This window comes from Miscanthus floridulus, chromosome 6 (assembly GCF_019320115.1).
Source record: "Miscanthus floridulus cultivar M001 chromosome 6, ASM1932011v1, whole genome shotgun sequence".
Taxonomy (NCBI): Eukaryota; Viridiplantae; Streptophyta; class Magnoliopsida; order Poales; family Poaceae; genus Miscanthus; species Miscanthus floridulus.
The window spans coordinates 100,993,704-101,003,858 of NC_089585.1; positions in this window are offsets into that span (position 1 = coordinate 100,993,704).

The following is a 10,155-nucleotide window of genomic DNA, read 5'->3' on the forward strand; positions in this document are numbered from 1 at the left end:
TAGTTTATTCTTACTAGGTAAATGTCGGTGCATTGCACACAAAAAAATTATAACGCAATAATTCGAGTTAAACGTGAGTGTAATGTTCGCAACATTCCATTTGTAGTCAATCATCAATATGAGTTTTTATGAAGAATGAACAATTGCAATATGAGTCAAGTTTTGATGTGAACAAATATAAGTATCGAGTCTTAATAGTACAATGAAATTGTAGTACATATAATCATTGTTCTAAGATAATCACTTAATTAGACCATGGTGGCAGCGACAGAATCGATCTGCGCCACCATTATGAGAAATACCTGAGAGCCGCATTCAGGGTAGAGACGGGAGTTTGGTGGGTTTGCAGTTCTTTGTCAAAATGTGCCGAATTTTGCCGAATCCACCGTTAAAAATCTGGCAGACGTCGCTAGTACGCGGTGAAACAAGTGTAGAGTTTTCTAGTAGCAGAAAATTAACAACACAAGAGTTCATTCTCAAAAAACCATTTTCTTTGTTAGATGTCTCTTTCGTCGATAGCAGCCAATGTTCATGTTCCTCTTCCTACTATACCTACCTACCCAAACCCGTCCTAATCCTAAAAAGTGTCTCTTGTATATATCTCCTACAACTAAAAATAACAAAGCGTTGATAGTTTTTTGTGCGATATTCATCCATCGTCCTGCCTACCGCCCGTGCGATCTTTCTCCGCGCCCCCTACGCCCGTCTCCCTAAGGAAAGAAACGTCTACCCGCTCCCGTGATTCTGGCCGCGCCGCTGCCGCGCCCCCATCGCGCCCACCCTGTCCCTGTGCCCGCACGCATCCATGTCCTCCTCGCCACGCGTGCCCCATGTAGCAATAAGGAGGATGGCGTCGTATCCACGTCCTCCCGCCTGCAGTAAGGAGGACGGCGCCGCCTGGATCTGCCGGAACCCGGAAGTGGCTGACGTAGCCCGGTTCTTCCCTCTCCCCGGCTGCTTCCCCTCCCAGGCGGCACCTGGATCTGCTCGCGACGGGCGTCATCCTTCGTCATCGTGCTCGGCAGCAACAACATCACCATCTCTGCTCACAGAGTCCGAAAGAGCCCGGTGCCGCATCTCTGCTCGCGAGCGGACCCGCCTTCCCTGTCCGCACGCTCGGCAGCAGCAGCACCACCAGCGGTACATGCTTCCCCTAGATATGCATTGGATTGGTTGGATAGTCTACAACTCCAGATCAGGCCGACGGCAGCAGATTCCTCTGGCAGCCTGAATTAGGGACTGTTTGTTTTGTTCTCAAGCAGATCGTCCTGCACTTTTCTTTATGTGAGCTTGAAAGAAATACGGTATTTCTGAATTGGGGATCTAAGGAATGAAAATTAATCAGCATGGTATTTTCTTTTTGTTACTTCACATAGATCTATACAATAGTGATGGAGGCAGCACGTTCATATTAGGCTAGCTATGTTTACCATGCTTATAGACCTTATGTAGAGCTTTTTCCCACGTTTTCTCTTGAGCGTGAACTCATGTTCACCAACTTGCTAACCCGTGATTGTTTAGCTTGATCCACCTGTAGGATGTATATTTCAGGTACATCATGTTACTACTAAATTGACCTGACCATAAGTGCTTGGTTGTTTCATGAACATGCTTTTACCATCTCAACTATTATATGGAAGAATGAAATGATCAAAGAAAGGACTTGCCCTGGCTTTTGGATTTGTTTTCCTACATGTACTGATTCATGTTAAGTCGTGTGATGGTGTCGATAGAATATTGTCGGCAGTCCTCCGAGGGGTATCCCACGAAGGTAGATTGATCGGCAGAGGAGTGTTAGATCAAGAATAAGAAGGTAACAGAGACACACGAGTTAGATAGGTTCAGGCCGTTGGTATGATGTAATACCCTACTCCTGTGGTCTGTTGGTTTGTATTAGCTATCGTATGATATTGCGTAAGTTTGGAGGGGGTCCCTGCCCGCCTTATATAGTCCGGGGAGCAGGGTTACAAGTCGGTTAGATCTGAGAGATAACCGGAAAGTAATAACTGATTACAGGAATCTTGGGATCATACATATCCTAACAGATCTCGTAGTATCTTCAGGATATCTTTCAGATGTCTTGCGGAAGGCGCCGACCAGAGTCATGCCCCGCAAGGCTTCGTCTTGTGGGCTAGGCCGCCCCTAAGGGCATAGCCCATGTGGTCTATCATGGATATCCGGGGTCATACCCCCCACGGCTAGTCCCTGAGCGCCTTGTACCCGTAGTGCAATGCCGTCTTGAGCTTGTCCGGGCAGGTGCGAACGAAGCTGAGCAGTCGAACTCATGGTCCAACCACCATGATGAGTTGCCGAGCAGTTGTGAGCAGTTGCTGAGCAGCGTGTACTGTCACCGAGCAGCTCGAACCATAGTCGAGCAGCATAACCCAAGCACGGCTTGCCATAAGGGTGTACAAAGCTCAAGTTCAAAACCGAAATTTTTTTCGCAGTGGAACAAGTGTGCCCACTTAGAGTCCGACCACGAGAAAAGGAGATAGTCTTCTTCAACTTCAAGAGGCGTGGAGTCTTCAGGAATAAAGCAAGCACATTCACCACGAGGTGAAGTGTGCCCACTTAGTCCCCGAGCTTGACAGTAGATGACATAGTCATGTGGTGCCAGGGTCCAAAGTAGAAGAATAGTAAAAGACCAGCCGAGCAGGTAGCCAGTCCTCGAGCGAAGCTCTAAAATGAGAGAGAGAGCACATTCACCACAAGGTGAAGTGTGCCCACTTAGTCCCCAAGCCTGACAGTAGGTGACGCAGTCACGTGGTGCCAGGGTCAGAAACATAAAAATAATAAAAAGACCAGCCGAGCAGGTAGCCAGTCCCTGAGCCATTTATGGAGATATCTGAAAAACCCAACTGTGGAGAAAAAACCAGAGTAACGATTGTACAGTAACTGTTACCAGGCCTCAATAAATGGCGAAGAAGTCAGCGATTTATTCGGCGAGTGATAACCAACGTAGCGATAAATTAGCGACGTGGGATGCGGTTGCGTAAAAGCCCATGTTATGGCCCAACAAGCCGCGTCGGAGAATTTGGAGGGGCGCAAATCGCGGGAACGGTTTCGCAAAAACCCTCGAATGCGAAAGGGTGGTGAAAGTGCTTTATAACTGCGCCGCCGCATCCCTCGTTCATACCTTTGCCACTTTGCCATTCCGTCTTCATCCTTAGCCCTCCAGATTCGCATCCACGCACGCTCCTGACGTGAGTCCCCATCCAGATCTGAGAGATGGCGCTGAAGAGGAGAGCTGTAAACCCAAAGAAGGCGAGCCCAAAGAAGGCAGGAGCATGAGCCAGTCGTGACAAAGAGTGGGTGCCATCGCGCATGGGGGAAGCGGAGCTCAAGAGATTGGTGGAGGCGGGCATGCTTCCTGACCACGTCACCGCTGGATGGCGGCCAACCAATGGTGAGCCCTTTTCGGTGCCTAACACGGATGAAGTTGAAGTCTTCGAGGATTATTTCTGGCATGGGTTGGGGATCCTTTCTTGCGGGATCTGTTGGAGTTCTTGGCGATTAGTCTATGCAATCACCACCCCAACACCATATTACACATCTTGATCTTCATTCATTTCTGTGAGACATTTCTAGGAGTTCTGCCACATTTCAACCTCTTCAGACACCTGTTCTGGTTGAAGAAGAAGGGCGGCGGTGGATCCAAGGTGGTCGGCAACGTATATCTTCAGCTCCGGGGTGGAATGACCAGCGATTACATTAATGTACCTCTGAACACTTCTCTGAAAAGGGTGGAACTCTAAGTGGTTCTACATGAAATAGAGTCACCCTACAATCCACTGCGATGTCCACCATATCCCGGAGAACCAAAAAAGCTGGTCGAAGAAACCGAACAATGTTGACATGGAACAAGTAAAGGTGCTCCTCAACCTGCTTGAAGGCAAGGAGATTAGTGGTGAACTAGTGGCGGCAAGCTTCATAGTGTGCCGAATCTAGCCCTGTAAGGAGAGGGCCCACCTAGGCTTTGACTACAGAGGTGATGACAATGGGACCCAGGAGAGGACGGAACGGCTGACCAAACAAATTGTCCTAGAGTGGGCCACAGAGCTATTCGCTCCCAACGCATTGTTCAGCTGGCCAAAGCAAACGAGGGCCTTCAACTGTACAAAAACCGTTTGGTGATTTGGAGAAAACTTATTCGGTGATTTTTGGAGAAGACGTGCTCGGCGATTAGGAGAAATCGTTCGGCAATTATGGTGAAAACGTGTTCGGTGATAACGTTGGAGATTTGGAGAAATGTGGTCGGCGCGGTTATGGCGATTTCGAATTGGAGTTCGCTATGGAGTAGCATAGAGCTCGGCGACCGTAAGTGGGGGTTAAACCACAATGGAGAAAAAGTGGAGATAACTTATGGAGACCAAAACTTTATTCAATATAAAGTGGAGAGTACATATCTGGAGCGTTTCAAGGATAGAAATGTATAAGGTGCTCGATGTGCCATGAGTTGGGAACATCGATTCCGTGTAAGTCACATAGGCAATAAGACCCTGGTCGGGTAACCTCTTTGACGATGTAAGGCCCTTCCCAAGGGGAGGAGAGCTCGTGCATCCCTTTAGTTTTTTGTTTTCTACGGAGAACGAGGTCGCTGACAGCAAATGAACAACCTTTAACGTTGTGGTTGTAGTACCTCTACAAGCCTTCCAGATATTGGGCTATGCGGATGTAGGTGATTAGGCGTTCTTCCTCGGCCCTATTGACATCCTTTGTCCGAACAGCTGCGGCCTGCTCTTCGTCATAATTTTCCACCCTAGGTGCTTGGAAAGCAATATCCGCTAGTAGTATGGCTTCTAAGCCATAGACCAAGAAGTATGGAGACACACCAGTGCTGCGACTAGCTTGAGTACGTAGTCCCCAGACTACAGCTGGTAGCTCCTTGAGCCATCTGCCCGGGTGCTTTTCTTGTTTCTAATATTGTCTCTTTTTTAGGGCATCAAGGATCATGCCATTCGTCCATTCGACCTAGTCGTTGGCTCTAGGATGAGCAACAGAGACGTATTTGATGGAGATGCAATGGTCTTCGCAGAAGTCCTAAAAGTGATGGCTAGTAAATGTAGTTCCGAGGTCGGTGATGATGCTGTTCGAGAGACCGAATCTGTGGATGATGTCTTTGAAGAGCTCAACTACTTTCTTTGTAGTAGCTAAGACGAGTGGTTTATACTCAATCCACTTGGAGAACTTATCAATGGCGATGTATACGTATTGGAAGCCACCTGGCGCTGGCTTAAAAGGGCCAATCATGTCCAGTCCCCAGCATGCAAAGCGCCAGGAAGCTGGAATGGTCTGTAGTTCTTGTGTCGGCACATGTATTTGCTTGGCGAAAAATTGGCTTCCTTCACAACATCGGACAAGGTCTTCTTCATCAGAGATGGCCATGGGCCAGTAAAAACCAGCTCGAAAAGCTTTACCGACCAGTGTTCTCAAAGTCACGTGGTTGTTGCAGGAACCAGAGTGAATTTTGAGAAGTAACTTCACTCCATCTTCTTGGATGATGCATTTTTGCAGAATCCCTTCCTTGGCACTTTTCCTCATCAAGTTGTCGTCTACCAGCACGTAATGTTTGCTTTGATGGATTAGGTGTTCGGTTTCAGTCTTATCGGTGGGTACTTCGGCGCTGGTAAGGTACTTGATGAATTGTTTCCTCCAATCGGCGGCCGGCGAAGGTACCGCCAGTACCAGCTGCTCGGTGGGGGGAACTTCCTGAGCTTCCTTATCTTCTTTAATGGATGGTGCCAGGAGATCTAGAACGATGACCCTCGGCGGAATCGTGGCGCAAGAAGAGCCCAACTTGGATAAATGGTCGACGAGCTAATTCTGGTCGCATACCATGTGGTGGTACTCGATGTCATAGAATTTTCCTTCAAGCTTCCTGATTTCAGCGCAATATGCATCCATCTTCTCGCTGGAGCAAGACCAGTCTTTGTTAAGCTGGTTGATGACTAGCGCGGAGTCCCCGTATACCATGAGGCATTTGACATCGAGCTCAATGGCTATACGGAGTTCGTGGAGACATGCTTCATATTCGGCGGCGTTGTTGGAGACCAGAAAGTGTATCCGGAGAATGTATCAGAGCTTATCCTTGGTCAGCATAATGAACAAAAATGCCCGCACTAGCACTATTGATGTTAAGGGCGCCGTCGAAGTACATCACCCAGTGCTTGGGGCAGGTGGTGGCGATGGGCTCTTGAATCTCGGTCCACTCAGTGATGAAATCAGCAAGCGCCTGAGACTTGATCGTAGGCCTGCTTCTGAATTCAATGGAGTAAGTGCCAAGCTCGACGGCCCACTTGATGATATGGCCGTTGGCCTCTTTGTTATGGAGGATGTCCCCAAGAGGGAACTCGGTGACCATGGCGATCTTGTAATACTCGAAGTAGTGACAGAGCTTATGCAACATGATCAGGACAACATACAGTAGCTTCTGGACCTAAGGATAATGAATCTTGGGCTCATTAAGAACCTCACTAATGAAATATACTAGACGTTGCACCTTATAGGCGTGCCCAGCCTCCTCACGTTCAACCACAATTGCTGTGCTGACGACACGAGAAGTAGAGGTGATATAGATCAGGAGAGTTTCGGCTGGCTGTGGCGCCGTCATGGTCGGAGGCATTGTTAGGAACAACTTAAGCTGCTTGAAAGCTATGTCTGCTTCTTCTGACCAGGAAAAGCACTCAAAAGCCTTGAGGAGTTTGAAGAAAGGTAGCCCTTTTTTTGCTAAGGCGTGATATGAAGCGGCTTAAGGTAGCCATGCAGCCTGTAAGCTTCTATATACCCTTAACGCATGTTGGCCGTTTCATGTTGGTGATGGCAGATACCTTGTCAGGATTGGGTTCGATGCCAAGAGCGCTGACGATGTAGCCTAGCTGTACACCAGACGGAACTCCAAAGATGCACTTTGAAGGGTTCAACTTCCATCAGTACTTTTTCAGGTTGGCGAATGTTTCTTCGAGGCTGGCAATGAGATTGTCGGCGGTCCTGGACTTGATGACCACATCATCAATGTAACCTTCGATGTTGCGGGTGATCTATTGATCAAGGCACATCTGGAGGGCCCTTTGATAGGTCACCCTGGCGTTCTTGAGTCCAAAGGACATAGTGGTGTAGCAGTATGCACCAAAGGGCGTGATGCATGACATCTTGATCTGGTCTTCTTGCTTAAGAGAGATCTGGTGATAGCCGGAGTAACAGTCAAGGAAGGAGAGCAGTTCGTAGCCGGTGGTGGAGTCTACAACCTCGTCTATCTGAGGCAAACTGAAGGGGTCCTTAGGGTAGTGTTTGTTAAGATCAGTGTAATCAACGCACATTCTCCATTCTTTGTTCTTTTTTTTGAACGAGAATAGGGTTTGCTAACCACTCAGGATGATACACTTCTTTTATAAATCCAGTAGCTAAGAGCCATTTTATTTCTACCCTAATAGCCTCCTTGTCTAGCATGAATCGGCAGAGTTTCTACTTGATCGGTTTGGCGGTCGGCGAGACATTCAAGGAGTGCTCGATCTTCTCCCGTGGTACCCCCGGCATGTCTGCAGGTTTCTAAGCAAACATATCGGCATTGGCATGTAGGAAGGAGATGAGCACGCTTTCCTATTTGGGGTCAAGGTGAGCCCCAATCTTCATGGTCTTGGAGTGGTCATCGAGGCCGAGGCTGACCTCCTTTATTTCCTTGGACTTGGCAGAGGCACATGGAGGCTCTTGCTCTAGGATCTCCATGTCATTGGCGAACAACGTCTTGGCTTTGGTGACCACGCTAGCCATCTGGATGGAGAGGTCGGTGGCTTCGGCGAGGGCAAGACTCTCTATCTCACAGGTGTAGGCGATGGAAAGGTTGGCCCGTAGGGCCAAAACTCCTACAGGTGAAGGCATCTTTAGCACCAGATACAGGTAGTGTGGTACAGCCATGAACTTGGCTAGAGCTGGCCGACCAAGTATGGCATGGTAGGCGGTGTTGAAATCAGCAACGTAGAAGTTGATGTGCTCAACATGGTAGTTGCTTGCTGTGCCGAACTGTACTAGTAGGGTGATCTCTCCAAGCGGTTTGGAGGCCCTACCAGGTACCACACCCCAAAAGGAGGAGTTGGAGGGTGTGAGATCCGCTAATCCGAGGCCTAGCTCCTTTAGGGCTCTAGCAAAGAGGAGATTTAGAGCGCTCCCACCATCGATGAGCACTTTTTTGAAGAGCACCTTCTGGACAGTTGCATCAAGGACGAGGGGGAAACACCCTATGTAGGGAATGTTCGCCCATTGGTCAGCCCTGCTGAAGGTGATGGGGACTTCGAACCATGGGCGATAGCTGGGGTTGGTGACAGAGTCCTCCGTAGTGACGTTAAGCACCCACCGTGCGGTGAGCTTCTGCTCTCATCTACTCTCAGTGAAGGTGAGGCCCCTGAAGATGGTGGCGAGCACCTTGTCGTGGTCCTAGAAGGCATTGTCATTGCCCCCAGGTGGTCGGCAACCTCTAGCTCCATCGTTGGCATCGTCGTCCAGCTTTTTGTCCTAGAACTTCTTAGCCAAACCAAGGCAGTTCTTCATCTTGTGCTTGGCATTCTTATGGAGAGGGCATGGGCCATTGAGGATCTTCTTGTACTGTTTGTCATAGTTGCGCTTAGCGCGAGGTTCATTGACGGCAGCGACGATGTGGTCTGGCCAGCAGCGGCAATTCTGACTAGTCTTGGGTCATTCTGGCCGATCACGGTCACTGTCACGATGATAACTACGGTCATCATGGCATTGGTCATTGGAGCGGTCGTCATAGTGGCATGTTGGGCGATGAGTGCCCGCATCCTCATTGAAGCGCACCTCGGCTTCCTCGGCGTCGGCTTATTGGTTGGTGGTTGTGATCATCTCGTCGATCCCCGTGGGTGGCTTATGGTTGAACTTAGAGCAAAGCTCGTGGTGATGGAGTCCTCGGATGAAGGCAGTGATGACCTCGGCGTCTGTGATGTTTGGAATAGAATTCCTCATCTCAGAAAAGTGTCGGATGTAGTTGCGGAGGAGCTCGGATGGCTTCTGGTTGATGCGGTTGAGATCATGCTTAGTTCCTGGTCGCATACACGAAGCCATATAGTTGTCGATGAAGACTTTTTTCAACTCATCCTAGGATCCGATGGATTCTGGGGCAAGGCTAGTAAACCAATTCATGATAGTTGGCGCGAGCATGACGAGAAGATAGTTCACCATGACACTGGTGTCTCCCCTGGCGGTGCGAACAGTAGTGGCATAAGCCTACAACCACTGTTTTGGATTCATCCTCCCCTCGTAGGGCTTGACCCTAGTGATTTTGAAACCATGGGGCCACTAGAGTGTTCTGAGCGCCCTTGTGAATGCCAGGGGCCCCTCGGGTTGTCGGAGCCATCATCTACAGCGTTGCTGCTAGCGATTGGCTCAAGGGCTGAGTCTAGGTTGCCGTACTCTTGCTTGTACTCCTGGTGGTGGCATACTTCGTCCTAATGGCGACTGAAACAGCGTTCATCGATACGTCGATGTGCATCTCGGAGATTGTTGAGGTGCACCCGGATATCCTGGTCGACCTCCTAGTCATGTTGGCGGTGATGTTTGGCGCAGTTGCCCCAAGCTCCACCTTGGAGGGGTTGCCTATGGTCATGGTGCTGGTCGGTGAAGTGACTTTAGTGGTGATCGGTTGTTGTGGCGACTGATCGGCGAATCGAAGTAGTGGTGTATGAAGGTCTCTGATCCTATCGAATCTCATTGACCTGGCAGTGTGCCGCTTTAAGCATGGTGGCGACCTTGGCGAGCTCGGGCGTCTGTGGGAGGCAGGTGAGCTCATTGGCAGCCATTGCCAGATTGGTGCTAGGAGTCTTGAAGATGTCATGGCCATCAACATAGAGAAACTCTTTGTCAAGGTTGCGTTGGAGTGACCTTCCTTGCGAGTCGAGCTGCTGCTCGTCCATCGTGAGGGCATTCTCGTTTGCTCGGCGTTGTGTGCGGTTGATGTTTCGGTTCTCATGAGCGACATGTTCCTCCTCGGTTTCGCTATTTCGAGGAGGGCTGTCAATGCTGACGTTGAAGATCGTTCCACCCTAGAAGGGTGGGAGAAGGAGTTGCTCGGTGAAGGTTTTGGTGAGGGTCTTCGTAGAGCCCTAAGACTCGGAGCCCGAATTTTTCTCCGGGATGGTCTAGAGGGAC